We start from the raw sequence: 19,692 nt of genomic DNA on the forward strand, positions 1-19,692 counted from the left end.
ACACAATGTTTCATGCAAAATATCTTTCCTCTAGCCTTTGTCAATTTAGAGAAGATGATTGTTTAAGTTTTTACTATATACATATAGGGAAAAATTATGACCCAAGGGCGGGGCTAATTTTGAGACTAGAGGCAAAATTTGAACACTTTGGTAGAGTATGTATAGATGATACCATATACCAAATATAAAAGCTCTAAGCTTTGTACTTTGAGACAAGAAGGTATTTTAAGTTTTTAATATATGTACATATAGTAAAAATCAATGACCCCGGAGCGAGGCCAATTTTGACCCCAGGGCTATAATTTGAACAATCTTGGTAAAGGTATACCAGACAATGCCTTATGAAAAATATCTATGCTCAATGCCTTGTGCGTCTTTACAAGAAGATTTTTAAATTTATTCTTATAATTCCTTTTGGTTGCCATGGCAACCAGATTTCTACATGGAATGAAATTCTTTGAACAACTTGTCAAGTTTGGTTGAAATTGGACTAGTGGTTTTTTCACAGGAAGATTTTTTAAGATCACTATATAATCTATATAACACACAAACACACACATGTGAATCGCTATATGTCACCGCATTACAGATGCTGCGATGGCATAAAACTGTATAATTTAAAATAATAATGGCATTTCATATAAGTAAAACATAACAAATATCACTATTCACAATAATTTTAAAGGTCTTTCAGTTTTTGAGTAGAAAGTGATTTATAAACTTCAAAAACTTGTTTTACAGTCAAGTAAAAATACTATTGCATCTGCCACTGCAGTATTCAGCTTTTTCAGTTATTCACCTTTGGCATACTGTCAAACATGGACAGGTCATTGACTTCTCACATGCCATACTGAAAAAAAAAAAAAAAACTCTAGAATAAATCTTAATGAAACAATGAATTGTATATGATGATTTGACTGAACAGATATAAACTACAAGTACATTGCTGTATAATATTACACAGCTTTTAGGTTTATATACGTTCTTGTGTAATATATTACAGTCTATATATCATGTAGCAGTAGCATTCATCTTTAACATGATCAAAATATTCTAAAGCTACATTAAATACATGTATTGTGATGATGACGCCTCATTTTTTATTTCATCAATTAAATGCAATTTAATATGGAATACTGAATAAATATAATATGATAAAATCATTACATACTTACCCAAATGAAGTGTTTTTTATCTTGACCAATACTGTACAGTTAATACAACTTGATTCTCTTTCCTACTGCTCAACAGAGCATAGCTGTCACACATTTTGCCTCATTTCCAACAATAGTTTAGTACATTCACCGGCAAATAGATAAAATATCTATGTGTCCTGAAAATTATGTATACAGTATATACTTTAATATTAACATTATTTTCAATACATACATGACAGAGTATTTTGAATATATCACAATGCAGCATTATTTCTTAATTTAAACTAAAAATTTAGTTCATTTTACTACAGTAGGCCTGTAGAGTTTTTAATTTAAAAACAATAGTTTTAAGATCTCATGATCATCTCTAAAAATGCTAAATTGATGACAAGTTACATTTGTTTTCAACTGCAATTCAGGAAATATATCATTATCATTATTTGATAAAAAGGGTTGAGAATGGTCAGTTCATGATGATTAAATTACATATGTATACACTCATTCATAGTAAATTATCTGCTCTTTTAAACAGGTATCAAAACTTACCTTTCCTTGTGGTCTTGAAGAATATCTATTTCAAATTCAAAAACTTTTAAAACTGTAATGAACTATGTTGAGAATCTTCACTGTATGTTGGATGACCTAAAATTACAAAAACACAAAATATTTCATTAGCAAAAAAGTCTGGATCAAAATTATAGAAATATCCGGCTTGTACAATATATGGTAATGGTATTCATGAGTACTGGGAATATAATATGATTTATTATGGCATAAATTATAGGATTATATTAATAAATATATTGCAATATTTATATAATGATGACACCTTCCTGGGAAGTAGATCTATTTGTTGTATTTAAAAATTATTGTATTATTTCAAAAGCAGCATACTGTGCAGGGATATCAAACATTTTTTACCCAATCTTAAATTGTAATATAAACTCATGTGTCAACAATTACAGTACAGTAGAGTACAATAGTCTTGAAATAATAATCTATTGTGGGTATAAATTTTATTGGTAATATATGACAAGGCTACTGTACTGTAACTGTTGACAAATGAGTTTGTATAACAATTTTATAGAAAATAGACTGCCAAAATAATTCTTGTGTCTAGTTACATTTTTGTCTCATACTGTAGTAAAATTAGCTTTTGTTTTATCACTTGTTTAATATTTACATTGCAGTCTGGACTTTTAAATACCAGTGTTTAATTTATTTTGCAATTAATGGAAGCAATTCAAAAAGTTAACAATTTTTCTATGAAGACCATGACAAATACAAATCAAGTGCAATAAACATTGTAGGCCCTATCCTAAAAAATCATGTCTGCCATGACCTAACCTAGTCTGACTCCTGCCATGTTTGTTTTTTTTATAAAAGCAGTCCAAGTGACGCGGGCATGGTCTCATTTAGTTAACATTTTAAATGATAAGATTCTAACGTTATTCAAAATATTATAAAAGATAACCAACAAAAATAGCATAAATAATAACGGATTCACTTACCTTAATATCATTATAACTGTTTAAACCTCCAAATTTGCAGTATAAAACTGACATAAAGTATCTACACACCACTTCTGATGACCCCAAAACAGAACCCAAAGAGTGAAGGATAAAACTCTAAATGTAAGTCGGTTCTTCGTAGACACTAAATAGTAAACCGAAATGAGGCGGAGTTATGCTAACCGGACTACTTTACAAAATCGCACTGCCCTGTTTTCAACATAAACGAGTTGCATTTCAGCCATTCCGGAAAATAACAGCCATCATTAGCGAATGTCCAAGACAGCACCGGTTTGGGCTAATTGTTTTCACTGACGTTATTGGTTAAATGACTTAGATGCCTGAATTCTGATATTTAAAATACCCCATCACATTCGTTCCGGCTGTAAGAATTTGAATATAACATTGTTTTGATAACAGAGCCGTTATTAACTTTACAGTAACACCTAACAATTAATTTAAACTTAAATTAAACTGAATTGTTTATATACTTTCATGTCAGGGTTTGTGTTTTGCTTTTCCCTTTTACGTTAAAACTTTGTTTATATTCCATGTGTGTTCAAGAATAACTCGCGTCCTGGATATTGAGGCGCGTTTTGGATGCAGAAAACGAATGCATGGTTAAATGCAACGATGGCTCTTGGTTTAATATTGATCGAATCGGTTGCTTGGAAAATCAATTTCAGTTGAGTAGCATGTCAAACCATTGCAACATTTGGTCTATAACCAGCAAACCATTTTTAGATTATAAGTAAATATCATAATAGTTTTTGTCATATTGAAAGGGACATTGGACAAACTTCAGCGGCATAAGGTAAAATATAAACATTTTTATGTTATAATTTTTCTTTTCAAGATATTTTATCGGTTTATTGACTTCCACAGGTTAGGAATTGTTACACGATAGATGAAATACAGTTAGATCTGAATTAAAAACATATGTGGAAATGTTCATATTTGCTAATAATTGGCACAATTCACGAGTATGTTTTTCTTTCCTGTGTTATTAAATAGCGCAGCTTTTATTAACATAAAGCCATGTGGATATACACGGTGTGAACAGATAAAAGGTTGAATGTATGTATCCCCGGACTGTAAATGAAAATTAACAATGCCGAGTTTCGGATAGCTTCCTTTCTTAAGATAATGTCATGTTACGGCTCACGGCGTTTGTTTCATACTAATTCACTTGAAAAGGAAAGACACATACAAATATGCTAATTAAAAAGTAATGCAGTGCAAAAGTGAAATGATTTAAAATTAATATGATATGCACCGGAAAATATTTAAATAGTTTATTTCATTGTATATTTCTATGCCGTTTCAGTTAATTTGCAAGAACGCCAGATAATCATGATACGGTTAAAAAATTATCCTTGATTTCGGTTCTATTAGGACTATATTAATATATATTAACTGTATCTAAAAAAGAACAACTATTTATTGAAGATTACAATTTTGATAAACATGTTTATAATTTGGTGTTTAATAATAATATTAAAAACTATCCTGATTTTCTTTGAATCGATATTAGTATACGACTTAATTCATCATTTAGCCGATTTATATTTGTCAAAAAAGTATATCAACAATCAATAAGAATTGTATCTCATAAACGTAGAAATTAACAGGAGTGATGGTATTTACTCTATTACAAAAAACACGAAGTTCAACATAAAATAAACACAATATGATATTTACGGTGTCACGTTGTTTTACGGCAAGCTCAGAAGATATTAAATACGAGGGCATATTATCATATTTGTTAAACAAGTTTACAACACTTTGCAGTTGCAATTCCTAGATTCACTTTTCAAAGAAATATAGAGAAAGGTATTGTCTCGGCCAACTCGTAGGCATCAAAATTAATGTTTGACGTCCATGTAAAGTTCGTTTTCGGTCGTTAAATTCAATTATAACAACGCTATTACATTGAAATTGAATATTTGTATTGAACTTGGTTATTTCTACATACCTTTCACGTCTTCAGGTCCAATAATTGATTTTTTGAAATCATCTTCTAGTAGTTTTTTTCATTTCCTGTCTGAGAATGTCAATTATCAGTTGTATGTTTTTGATCAACATAATTGTGCCAAATGCCTATTTTTGTGTTACTTTGATTTTCTAATGTATTGTTATAAATTATTTGAAAGTACATTCCGTTACGTTTCAACTATTGAAGCATCTTTATTTTCTTTGAAAAATCAAAGGCCTATTCACAATCATGAATATTAAAAGAATTAAGTCAACCTTGTCAAGTTATGCCAATCATTATTAGATTTTAATTACCGCAATTATTACACACTGATAAATTTCACCTTGATAATATTTACTATCAGGAGTGTACAAGACAAAACAATTTTTTCTTTATTTAAGTCTCACTTTTGTACATATATTAACAAAATATAACAACGTTAGAAAGGAAATATGTGTACAAAACGACTCTAAAAGAATTATGTGAGACTGTGAACATGATCATAAATTAAGAAAAATCATTTAAAGACCCTGTTTGTTGTAATTCTGACTGTCATCACACTTAAGTGAAATCTTATATATCTATATAATTCATCTAAAAAATTCAAACATCTAGGAATATGTAAAATATGTATTGCAAATATTTGTCTACATTTTATGTAATCATTAAAATATATGCATTCATTATTTATTGAAAAAAATTCACTTAGACTTTATAGAAAAACATAACCTCCTTTTATTAACATGAAATGTAAATTCCGTAATATCTTTACAATTAATTCTTTTAGGAACTAACAACATTAATAAATTTTCATTTGAACATTATATTTATGGTATAAAACCAGACCTGGGGATGATTACCTTGATCAGTAATTGATTTAATTACAATTACTGTCAGGTTTTATTGTAATTGATGAAGATTGATTACTCACACTTGCCTTACAATTATTTAAAGAGAGTAATTGATTGATAATTTATTACATTAATGTAAAGTAGAATCCCTACTTAAGACCACCCCTAAATTAAGACCACCCCCTTAATAAGACTAGTTTTACAAGGTTCTTTATGTCAATGGTTACATGATCCAGAATAAGAAACAACCCCTTATCAACTTTTAAGACGGGCTGATTCAATCTAAATTCTTTGCTTTATTCTTAATTTGACCCAACTATTGAGACCACAAATATTAAAGTCAACAGCTATCTAGATCTTAAATGTATTGTTATGATCTGCTTGAATGATTTGCATGACACTTAATTTCACAAGGTGTGAAAAACCTTTATCGTTGGATCATTGTATCTCCCCTCAACACGAGGGCATGGATTTTACAGCTCGTGCAGAAATGGTGATTAAATGCAAATTTAAAACGATTTTATAAATATTTTTTGGATATATAGATTTATAAAGGTAGTTTCTCTATGCCGGTGAAGAAAAATAAACAAAACAAAGATTCCAAACGGAAAGAGAAGAGAAAAGAAAATTTCTCCATTGTTTGAAGATACAATTACACACGAATCGAGCAGTATAAAACACAGTAAAACTGGTTTAACAGGTGTCTCATCACATGGCAATACGAGTACAAGCACCGATAACGGTAACGGTACAAAACGACAAAGAAACCTACAATCGGACTATTTTGTGTTTGATACACCAACTATTTCGGGCATCAGTAATATGAATAATATGAGTTTTTCACAACCATTTCAAGGACAGTACGTTCAATCTCCACCGGGACAATTCTAGTTCCCGCAACAAAATCAACCACCGCAATGGGCATTGGACATTATTAGTGATATACAAGTTATTAAACAAAAAGTGGAAAAAATTGTTAATACAGTTAATATAATAAATATGAAATTTGCTGACTTGGAAGTAAAAGTGAATGAAATAGACAACAGAGTTAATGAAGTTGAGTCCACTGTTTCGTTTATCAGTAATGAATACGATATGCAAGCAAAGGATATAAAATGTAGCAAAGATAAGATTAACAGCCTAGACCAGGCACGCAAATCGCTAGATAAAACTGTGAACATGATACAAGAACAACAAGCTGAAATACGGGCAAAAACATTAGATAATGAATTTCGTAGTATGCGAGAAAATCTTATCTTTTACGGAATACCTGAGACCCCCGAAACAACACAGCCAAAGCAACCAACTTCTACTTCCGGTTTGTCACAAGATGAACCGTCTATACAAACAAAATCATCAGAAAATCAAACGTGTGAAGAACTAGTTAAAGGCTTCATCACTACAAAATTAGATATTGATTCCGAACACATGTTATTTGATCGGGCGCACCGGCTTGGAAATCCCAAAACAGCGAAACTCCCAAGACCTATCATTGTTAAGTTCCATTATTTCAAAGAAAGAGAAATAGTTAGAGAAGCCTCGTTTCAGAAAAAGGAAAAACTTAAAGAGATCAAATGTGGAGTATCAGCTCAGATTCCAAAAGAATGGAGGGAGGCTAGACAGAAATTGTCAACAGTTTATCAAGCAGAGAAATCAAAAGGAAATAAAGTGAAATTTGTCGGTGAAAATTTGTATGTTAACGGTGTAATCTATAAATCTTCCCATATTAGTGCATAGAGGAGTCGAGAGGAGCTAAGTATCTTAAGTTGGAACATAAATGGACTTTCAAGGAAAATTTCGGATTTAGACTTTTTGAATAATATTCAGTCATATGATATCATCATATTATCAGAAACTTGGATCTCAAAAAACACATGTTACAATTTAGACATAAACGGATATAGTGCATTTCATTTATATGGAAACAAATCCCCAAATACTATAAGGGACGCTATTCAGGTGGCATATCGTTGTATTATAAATCAAATTTAAAGGACAAAATTTCTGTTGTCGAAAGTCACCAATGTGGTATTATTTGGACTAAAATATGTAAAACATTATTTCACTTTAATAATGATGTTTTTATTTGAAGTACATATTATCCTCCATATACATCTAATGTTATTAGGCATAATGATGTAAATATTTTTGATTTAATAGAATCAGGTATTGAGAAATACAAATTATTAGGAAAAGTATTTATAAATGGAGATCTTAACTCTAGAACTGCAAACGAGCGCGATTTTATCATTTACGATAGGTTTTTAGATTCAAATTATGACTTAGAAAGTAATGTAAATATACCAGAAAGAAAAAACAAAGATAAAGTTATTGATATTCATGGAAAACGACTTATAAACCTTTGTAAATCTACAAATATCGTTATAGCAAACGGCAGGTTAAAACATGATAACGGTATTGGGGAATTTACTTTTATTAATAATACTGCAGCAACGGTAATAGATTATGTTCTAGCGAACTACAATGATTTCGAGCATATCTCAAATTTTGAAATTCAGTCACCGAATGAATTTTCTGATCACTGCGCTATACACTTTTGCTTAAATTGTAAATATTCATTCGAAGCACGTGACCAAATATCGACGCAAGGCGAACCAGTCATTTCATGGGATTATTCGCGCGCAAATGAGTTCTATGACAATATGTTGAGTCATTCAACCGAATTAAATCGTATTACTTTAAATTTAAGCGACAATATTGAATCAGTTGAAGAGTCACTACAATTATTTACTTCACTATTATGGGACAATGCGTTTAGTATATTTGGTAAATATAAGTTACCTAAAAACAAACGGAAAGTTAATTCAAATAAAAATAAATGGTTTAATACCGAATGTCTTCAAGCCCGAAGAGAATTTAATAAATCAAGAAGTAAATATTTACGAAACAGGAACTCTGAAAATAAATTAGAGTTTTTAGATAAAAAACGATTATATATACAAATAAAACGTAAACAAAAAATAAAAAATAAACGTTTAGAGGGCAATCGTATTGCAGAGCTCGCTAAAAGTAATCCAAAATCTTTTTGGAGAAACATTAATTTGCAATATAAAAAGATGTCATCTGATCCCGTAAATGTACAGTTTCAAGATTTATTTGAAAATTTCAACAAACTATATGGTGAACGACCCGAATCGAATGAAAATAATTTTAATGAAAATGAAAGTCAGGAAAACTATATCCAAGATGAAGATTTGGATATTGAATTCACAGAATCGGAAGTAAGAAACGCAATTTTTGCCCAGAATAATTCTAAAAGTCCAGGAATGGACAACCTTATAGCAGAAATATTTAAAACATCATTCGAACTTATTTCACCTTTGTTATTAAAACTTTACAATAAAATATTCCAACACGGATATTTTCCAGAAAACTGGACTGAAGGGCTACTTATACCCATATTTAAAGGCGGAAGTCAAGAATTCAAAAATTTTAGGGGCATCACACTTAATAACATTTTGCCGAAAATTTACTCAAAACTCTTAGTAAGTAGGTTAACTAAATGGGCCAAAAAGCATGAAAAATTAATAGACAATCAATACGGGTTTCAACAGAATAAATCCACTATCGATTGTATTTTTGAACTCTATTCACTTATTGCAAAAACTATATCAAATAAAGAAAAATTGTTCGTTGCTTTTCTCGACTGGGAAAAGATGTTTGATAGAATTGACCGTGTACTACTATGGCAAAAACTTTTGAATGCTAATGTAAGTTCTAAATTTATTGTTGCCTTAAGGTCTATGTATACCTCTGTTAAATCTTCCGTTCGTTATAATAATGTCAAGTCAACTCCAATAAATTCATACGTTGGAGTTAAACAGGGAGACCCGTCAAGCAGTTTATTGTGTCTATTTTTCCTTAATGATATTTTGGAAAGTACACGGAATAATTTAGACGGAATAATTAATATTAGTGATATGCAAATATTTCTATTATTGTTCGCAGATGACGCTGCGATTTTTTCTAAAAACCCTAAAACATTACAATCATTATTAAACGATATAGAATTATACTGTAATAATTACAATTTGAAACTTAATGTTAATAAAACAAAAATAATGATTTTTGAAAACGGTCGTCACACAAATTATGATTTTTACTTATATAACACAAAAATCGAAGTTGTCAAATCCTTTAAATATCTAGGTGTACATCTATTCAAAAACGGACAATGGAATAGAACGCAGGAACGTATAGCACAACATGCGTCTTTCGCTCTTCATAATTTGTTTATTATCTTTAATCAAATAGATTTACCCGTTTCACAGCAAATAAAATTGTTTGATTCTCTCGTATCATCAACTTTAAATTACGCGGCGGAGGTATGGGGATCACACATCGCACCCGCTGTCGAAGTTATTCATTGTAAATTTTGTAGAAAAATTTTAGGAACTAAATTATCCACAAACCGAGAAGCGTTATATGGCGAACTTGGTCGAACACCTATGTATATTCAACGGAAAATAATTATGATTAAATATTGGATTAAGTTATTATCGCTTCAAGAAAGTACTATCCTTTTTAAAACATATTCTATGTTAAGAATTGATGCTGACAATGGACAATCTTATAATGGTAAAAATTGGGCTTACACTATTAAACAAATATTAGATGAATCTGGATTAATATTTGTATGGGAAAACCAATATAGCATACAGGTAGATTTTAAAGCTATTAAATTCAGAATTCTTAGTTTGTATTACGAACAATGGTATACCTTGATAAATAATTCACCTCGTCTTGATACATACAGTTTATTTAAACATACTTTTGATTTAGAAAAATACTTAAGTGTAATTAAAGAACCAAAGTATAGAATAGCCTTATCTAGATTCAGAACATCGTCACACAATTTAGCTATAGAATATGGAAGATATCGTAATATTCCAAGAAATGAACGTTTTTGTGAAAATTGTCAATTTATTCAAATAGAGAATGAATATCATTTTTTACTTATTTGCCCGAAGTTCTCCGATTTGAGAAAAAAGTATCTTAAACGGTATTACTACACATGGCCGACTAAGCAAAAGTTTATCAATTTAATGTCTGAATCATCGTTAACTGTAATTAATGGTTTAAGCAAATTTATATATCAAATGTGATCTGTATTTTATTCATATGATTGTAAGGCTCTTCTGAAAAAATCCATGTACTTGTGTTGTTTGTGTTTATATATTTTGTACTTGCTATAAACATGTATTTGTTTAATGCAATAAAAAATTTTGAAGTTGAAGTATGAAATATGGTGAGAAGATGAATTTTAGAGTGGTTCAATAATGGTTTTAGCAAATTTATTTTGTAAAGAATTAAATTTTATTTGATAAGTTATTATTATGTACATCACATAATGATTGATTCTGAATTCTGACCAAAGATAATTTTATGTTCAATTTCTTCATAAATATGTTTTCCTCTCATCCGATATCAAAGCGTACTTTTATAGTGTCTTTTATATTAATTTGTAGCTTAAGATACATGCTGTTTTCATTTTAAAAAAAAATGACTAAAACAGAAGGCATCCTTTGAATTAAAATAGTTTCCTGTTAAATTTGAAAGTAATCAATGTCAGTAAAATTGTAATCATAATTATTGACTGAATTTTAGCTGTACTTGATTACTTACAATTAAATTAATCAATTTTGGGCAAGGGAATCAATTACATGATGATTACAGTAATAATGTTATCAATATTGAAAAATCAATTATTACTATTAATGATTACCCCAGGTCTATATAAAACCAAAAAATATTGAGTTACAGGATCTTTAAAACAATATGAAAATATTGTTAAAAGCTGAAATATGTGGCAGCAATAAAACTTATACTGTTTCAGTTATCGAGAGTGGTTACAGTTCAGTTAATATATTCTGACGTCAGTTCTGTTGCTTGAAAACATGACGAGAAACTTACCTTTTAAGAACTTATACATGTTTACACAATATGTACTAGAGATGTCTATTTTTTAAAATGAAGATTTGTCGCTAGATTTTTATTGAATGAATAAGTGTGTGTGTGTTATAGATAAAAGTTAATTAAAATCACAGCGGGTAGTCGGTCGCAAAAAGGTAGTCGATCAAAAACGTTTTGTCATCAAGTGCCTACAGGAGGAACATACAAAATGAAATTGAAAGCCACAGGCAGTGGGGTTGGTATTGATGGTGAAATTGGCATTGTACTGTTAAACAAGAATCATCCCGGTACTGGAAGAAACAAATTAAGATTATTTAAAACATTCAAAGTAATTTTGAAACTAAAACTTATTATAAGTTACTTTTGAATAAGTCACATAGGGGTGCCTTAGCTAAATTTCGCAGTGGCACAGCTCCAATAAGTATAGAGCTAGGACGCTACTATAGTGTACCAGTGGAACAACGATTGGATTGTGTTCCCAATGTCAAACTATTGTAGATTAAGAAAAGCATGTATTATTAAATTTCCCTATATGATTAAATTCGTAACGACTAGATGATTCGTTTCGAGAAGCACAAATGCCTAACAGTGGTTTTGATACTCTCTCAGACATTAATAAAGTAGGATATATTCTCTCTAATGCAAATATTGTGTTTTTAACTGCCGTAAGCTGTTTAACATACTGAAAAGAGACAATTTATTTTTATAAAATATTTCCGCATTTGTAACAGATGTTTCCATACAAATGTTTTTTATAGTTTTCCTCATGCACCGTGGAGCTAAAACGGTTAAAGTGTGTTTGCACATGAAAATCTCATATTTGCTGTGTTCCGGATAACAACGGTAACACTGTGACGTAGCGCATACACGAGCTGATTACAGTCTTCATTTGCATGTTAAAATTCGTATACGAACTTTAGTGTTACCGTAGGGTTTTCCGTTAAAAATCGTAATTTATGAACAATTTTTTATGAGATTTACAACAATACTTTTAAAAAGGTTAATGAAACTGTAGAATGCTTGGTTTTTAGGCCGAAGGCAAAATATTTTTACATCTTTATTTAAAGTTACTTTAATGTAAATAAATTCATATGCTACCTAAAAAATGATCATAAGATTAGCTTATTTCATTACTTTTAATGATCTGTGAGAACAAGTCGGTGACAATACTTTATTTCGTTATAATTTCTCTTTAAATACGAAGGATAGTTTGCAAGCTAATTAATTAGCTGGAATATTTCAAGAAGCATGGTATCTCCAGATACAAAGCGCAGGCATTTTTGGCAGTTTACCCATTCATCACCATCATCATTGCTCTAAGTGCATGGCTAAGTTATATAGTTGATTATATTCTGATAAACCACTAGTGAAATTTATGAAATATTATTTTCATTGTACTGTAGCCGGATGAAAATATCATATCTAAATGGAATGACAGGCAAAAATAAATGCCACCATATATGTAAATATTGCTTCTTTAGGAAAAGAAAGTCGATGTTATTATACATCATTTTAAAAATGTAACAAGCTTCTGGTGTTCACTCTGAAAAATATTGTACATGCAAGTACTCAAAGCTTTTCCCCCCAAATACTTCATACATGGAATCTCGTGACTCCTAGGTGTCATGGTCGACATCAGACGGTTTAATTGATGTTTCGCAGTATGATTTGCAATTTTATTAGCAGTATTAATATTTCAATATTTTAAATAGTCTAGAACGATCTTTAAATGATATTTCCATCGGATAATGCACAAGAATAAATAAGGAAAAGGATATATGCAAATTTAACAAGGTTTCTCCAACGTGTTTTATTCTGGTAAGGTTTCATTACTGGTCTGATCTAAAATTTTAATGCTGCATCAGGCGAAAGATAAAATGTAAAAAAGCGTCGTTTAAAGTTTTTGAAGCAAGAACTATTTATATGTCTACAGAATGTTTTGGAATTTTCGTAAATTTCCTTTATTCGAGCTGTTCGAATCTAGAATCTTTTAAGTATTTTTACTGGAATATACACACCTGTTTGACTTCACATATTTTATTTTGTAGTGAAAATTTAAGCATCAACTAACCTCTAACTTTACTCGGAACGTTGCACATGCGTCGTGATCTGAAATAAAAACAAAAACTGTCGAGTATTTGGGACACACATTGTACATACTAACAACAAAATAGGAGTGCATTAACAAAAGTACTAAGAATGAGTGAAAACCAAGGTAAGTGCAATTATTGTATATTGGTACAGTATGAAACCGATATGCCTAAAATACGAAAGTGACTTTGTTTACTAAAGTGACTTTAAAATATGAATTATAGCATTTAATTAGAATTTTACAGTAGAAATGCAATTTGTATAGGTATATTATTAGAAATTAATAATAATTATTTTCAAAAATAATCGTTATGATTATTTAATCGCCATTTATTTGCATAATTTCTTTACACAAGTTCTGAGATCTTCTTTTCGCTCACATTGAAAAATACGAAAGTGACTTTTAGAATATAAAATATAGCGTTTAAATTGAAATGTATACCAAAATTACAGTTTGTAGACGTATATTATTAGAAATTTATAATATTTATTTTCAAAAAATAATTATAATTATGATATTTAATCGCCATTTATTTGCATTAATTCTATACACAAGTTTTGAGATCTTTCTTTCGCCCACATTGAAAAATACGAAAGTAACATATAAAATATTAAATATGGTCTTTAAATTGAGAACATTTGAAAATGTTGCAGGCTCGGTTTGATTGAGCCTGTTCATGGACGGTACTGTCAAGTGCAAACTACCGTCCAGGTACTCTAGCACCGGCTTAGGCAGAATTCAACATTTAAACATGCAACGGCAAAATTTTGAATTTAGAAACATCCGCAGATGTGTTCATACGGCGGTTATCATGGAACTTTCAATGTGACACAGGATGAAAAGCGGCGTATGGTCCCCAAGTAATAGAAAGCGTGTGCCATAAACGAGAAAACAATGGGCAGAACTAAACAAAATGGATTTTGAAAGGGGATCAGAGGCCATGAAGCCTGCATATCAGAGATAAGACGTAAAAAGAAAGTTAAAAAGCAAGCAACATATCCGAAGGGTGATTCAATATTTTTCAAGAAGAAATATTGAAACCATCCAAATCGAAAAAGCCAAATAGTTGAAACTAAAAAAAAACACAATAACGTCCTGTTGAACGATCTTTATAGAAATAATGTATGTCACGGTCAGATGCTATTTATATTGTTCTTTAAAAAAAAGATTATATCTTATGTTCTGATGAAGGATATAGATCAAAATTTGTTGTTAGTTTTAATCATGACTCCATTTATAACTGGAAAGTCAAGGCTACAGGTGATGTAGATTTAAGGATATGTTGCCTGCTTTTTAAATTTGTCTTTTGACGTCTTATCTGTGATACGCAGGCTTCATAACCTCTAATCCCCTTTCAAAATTCCATTTTCTTTAGTTCCGCCCATTGTTTTCTCGTTTAGGACACACGCTTTTTATTATTATATTTTTATATTTATTATTATGGTCCATACGCCGCTTTTCATGGAATGGCACGGAAGTGTCACATTGAAGGTTCCATGTTTACCGCCGTATGAACACATCTGCTGATGTTTCTAAATTCAAAATTTTACTATTTCATGTTTAAATGTTGAATTCTGCTTAAGCCGGTGCTAGGGGGCGTGGACGGTAACACCGTCCATGAACAGGCTCAATCAAACCACCGAGCCTGCAACATTTTCAATTTTGCCGTGTTGGGCTTTCTTTAGGGATTCTGTATATATCTGTTTTAAGATAATATTAAGTAATGGTTTTGAGTTACAAACTTAGTCACTGTCCCTGCTGCCTTTTTTGCATATTACCTATGACAAAAGCCTATTGCCACTTCAATTGTAAACTCGCACAACAAATGATGTTGCGATAAGAGGCTGTTATGTGACTATGACTTCTAACCGCCATTTGAACACATCTGCGGATGTTTCTAAATTCAAAATTTCACCATTTTCGTGTTTAAATGTAAATGTTGAATTCTGCTTAAGCCGGTGCTAGGGGGCGTGGACGGTAACTTGCACTTTCCAGTACCGTCCATGAACATGCTTAATCAAACCGAGCCTGCAACATTTTCAAATGTGCCGTGTAGGGCTTTCTTTGGGGACTCCATTATTCTCTTTTCTAAAACTATTATGCAGCATTAGAGACTTATGAACGCCGCCTTTCCTTGTTGATCTTGTTTATCATATTTTATGCTTATATCTCTAAAAATAATTTTAGCATTCTTTTTAAGGGTTGAACCAGGGACAGCCTTATGCAGCCCAACAAGTTGTAAGTTTTACAATTTAAATGTTATTGTTATTTTAAAGATAAATAATAAGAAGAAATGCATGGTATCTCCATGAAAATTGTGTTACAAGTTAATTCACTGTTGCCATAAGCATTGAACAGTTGACAATGAAAAACTGAGGTTGTTTTCAATAGAAACTAAACGGTAATAACAAAAACATTTTACACTTATAAAAAGTTTACATGGCAAACATTTCATCATTTTAGCTAAAAAATGTTTGTTGTCAATCTTCAATCTCATTATCTTTCCTTTCTCTACAATTCTTAGAGCAATATGGCCTCAAATGTTAAAATGAAAATTAAAGAAAGAAATTATATTTCAAGTAGTCGTATTAGGTTGCACCTATAAATTCTACACAAATGGCCTCTTACTTCAAATGAGAACAGTGATAAAATGGTCAGTAGAACATAGTTTTCCATGTAAAATGTACATGTACTGTGTTACTAACACAGGGCCAGATATGAAAGGAAAATATCATTTATTCCACAGAGTCCATGTCGAAAAAGTGGTGGAGTTATCTGGGGATCTTTCAAGTTAGTTTTATGTGTCGGCTGGTATACCTCTAATCGAATTTCAAGTTTGAATGTAAAAAATCAATGTGGTCATTTGATATACAAGCATTACTTTTACTATTCTTGCTGTCAAACAGGTCTTCTTAATTAATTGCCACAAAATTATGATTTTGTAGTGTTTATTCATCAATCATATTATTCTTGGACTGACTGATATGAGGCATCCGTGGCCGAGTGGTTAACGTCGTTGACTTCAAACCACTTGCCCCACACTGCTGTTGGTTCGAATCCTGACAGGGACTTTGTAGATTCTTTCATGTGAGGAAGTTATCCAGCTAGCTTATGGAACGTCGGTGGTTCTACTCAGGTGTCCGTTTGTGCCTGAAATAATGCACGGAAGGGCACCTGAGGTCTTCCTCCACCAGTAAAGCTGGAACGTCGCCAAATGACCTATACTGTGTCGATGTGACGTAAAACCCAATCAAACAAACAGACTGAACTAACAAGGCATAATTTTGTGGCAACTTAAGAAGACAAGTTTTACCTCGACCTTTATGATCAAACTTTTTCACAATAATAAAATGTTTTAATGTTCTGCATAGTTAAGCGAAACGATTTTAAAAATTTGTAAATAAGTGGGGAGTATATGGACTGGAGATAACTTTTAATGAAGTATCATGACTTTTGTGACCTTGACATTTTAGATAAACAACTGAATCTAGTTCGCTAAATATCCATTTAATAAGCATGCAGCATGTTTACGCATAATATTTGCAAAATCTATCAATTGACAATAATTACCTTAACCTTTGAGCCCGGGACTTGATTTTTTCTTGAGAATATGTGGCCAAGTGGTTCAGGATGTTGACTTCAAACCACTTGCCACACACCGCTGTGGGTTCGAATCCCGACAGGGACTTTGGATTCTTTCATGAGAGGAAACTATCCAGCTAGCTTACAGAAAGTCGGTGGTTCTACTCGCCTAAAATAATGCACGAAAGGGCAACTGAGGTCTTTCTCCATCAGTAAAGCTGGAACGTAGCCATATGACCTATACTTTGTCGGTGAGACGTGAAACCCAATCAAACAAACAGCACAAACAAACAAGGAAACATGTCGGCAACACATCTATTCAAATCAGAAAAGTAGACCAGACAAGAGTATCAATACATGAAATTGAAAAATTAGAGGTGACTTTGAGAAATACTTTAAGCGTGAGACACATCAGATCAATTTAAAATATGCATGCATAGTTATTAAAATTCATCCATGAATGACAATGTCGTGGGAAGGACACAGCCATGTATAAATCATATTATGAATATGACAGTACAAGTTGGACCTTGCATTTTAAAGCTAGTTATTTGATTTTTGAATGTGACATATCGATATTATGTCCAAAAACATTTGAATTAAGTTATTTCAAAAATGTGTCCAGGAATTATAAAATTATTGACTTGATGTGACCATTAATGTACAATTCATGCAAAATTTAATTTGTCCATAAATGACAAAGGTATGGACCCCACTCAAAGTATGGGTTATGGAAGAAGGGGCGGCATTGTACAAATTACTATTCCTCACAAATTTTTGTAGGGGAGCGGCATAAAATGCTGTTTTTATTTTAAGTATTAAAATTGACTGTTTTTTGTGCAGCATGTATTAATACATCTATACCTTATATTTATATATGTATTTAAATCGTATTTTAAGTTTAATTGATATGTTCATTAAGGCTTAAACACCTCTTGCTTTCAACTATTGCAATTTTCTATGACTGTGATTTTATTCAGTATGTTATTGACCCAACAATCCATAAATGAATACACCTTACATCAATGACAATAATCACTTCTCTTTTCTTTCATGTTAGATAGTACATTGTATTGTAGTCAAATTTATACTGATGATGTGTCAACTAAAACTAATATCTATATCAAAATGAAGTGAGATCGAATATCCATTTTACAATATTTACTGGAAGAACATTATAAAAAAATCTTTTTAAAAAAGTATTTCTCTATACATTACTTATGTTTTGAAAACATATTACACGCTATCATCACATAATTGTTTAACAGATATTATAGATGATGAACATTAAAATTAATGTTTTGGGTGTTATTTTTCCCCACCAAGTTTTAAAACTCTATTCTTCTAAGATATTTGATAACTTTTAATAACTTGTCAAAGTATAATCCACTGATAAAAGACAGACAACTGTGACATAATTTCATTCTACTTTGTGTCAAATAGATATATCGAAAGACAACAAAATCTAAAAAAATATGTTTTGGTACCGTTTATTTGTTGGCAAATTGATTGTGATAATTTTATAGATTGCGAATACATGATGTTTCTTTCTTCTTAAATGTAATACAAATTTTATATTTCTTATCACAAAATTACGTGATCAATGAACTAAAATAGTAAATTAAAGGCAAGTTTAAGAAGCTTAATAATTTTGAACGTTTTTTTCTCTTTCTTTCTCGGTTATTTTACCCACCCACTTTTTTAAGATCTACTGTGTTAAATGTGCAGGCAATATTTTTTATGTTTAACTTAAAAAAAATGTTCAAATGATAAAGGACATACAATTAAAACACATTTTCCTTTACACTAAACTTAAATAACAAAGTAAAGACAAGGTTTTAAACATTATAATTTTTAATAATTTTTTTTCGGTAATTTTACCCCATCCACTTTTGAAACTCTACTTTTAAGGCATAAATGCACAGATAATGATTTTTTTTATGCTAAACTTCTTAAGCTGTGTTAAATTGATAAAGTACACACAATTCAAATGCATTTTCATTTATATTGTGTTAATACGGAAAAACGAAAGTCATCAAATTGTCAAAAAATGTTATTTTTCACCACTTTTTTTTGGTAAATTAATGGTGATAATTTTAAAATTTGCCATATAATTGTCATTTTTCCTTGATTGAATCATAATTTTACCATATTTTATCTGATATTGTGCAATTAAAATTATTTTGTACAAAATCTTAAAGTAAAAATTCAAGAAACAAAAATTATGTGGTATTTTGTAATTTATGGCGGCCATTTTGGCGGCCATCTTGATTTTTTGTACTTTTGCCCGGGCTAGGTAACTTAAGAAATCGTTTTTTAGAAACTACAAACCATATGCCTTACAATGGCAATGTTTGTTTTGGTGATACAGTAAGTTGCAATAAAACCCCGCCATCTCTTGGACTATATGACTTTGCCCTTTGGCCACAGGGACCTGCATTTTGCGCGCGACATTTCAGTACATGATGGTGAAAGCGTGTGCCATATAATTCAAAATCCTTCGATGACGAAAAGGTTTTGCTGCAGACAAGCATTTTAATCTGACCCTTAATTGGCTTTTGGGACCTTTTGACCCAGAAACCTGCTTCGT

This window comes from Ruditapes philippinarum, unplaced genomic scaffold (assembly GCF_026571515.1).
Source record: "Ruditapes philippinarum isolate M1 unplaced genomic scaffold, ASM2657151v2 ctg98_1_1_1_1, whole genome shotgun sequence".
NCBI classification, from domain to species: domain Eukaryota; kingdom Metazoa; phylum Mollusca; class Bivalvia; order Venerida; family Veneridae; genus Ruditapes; species Ruditapes philippinarum.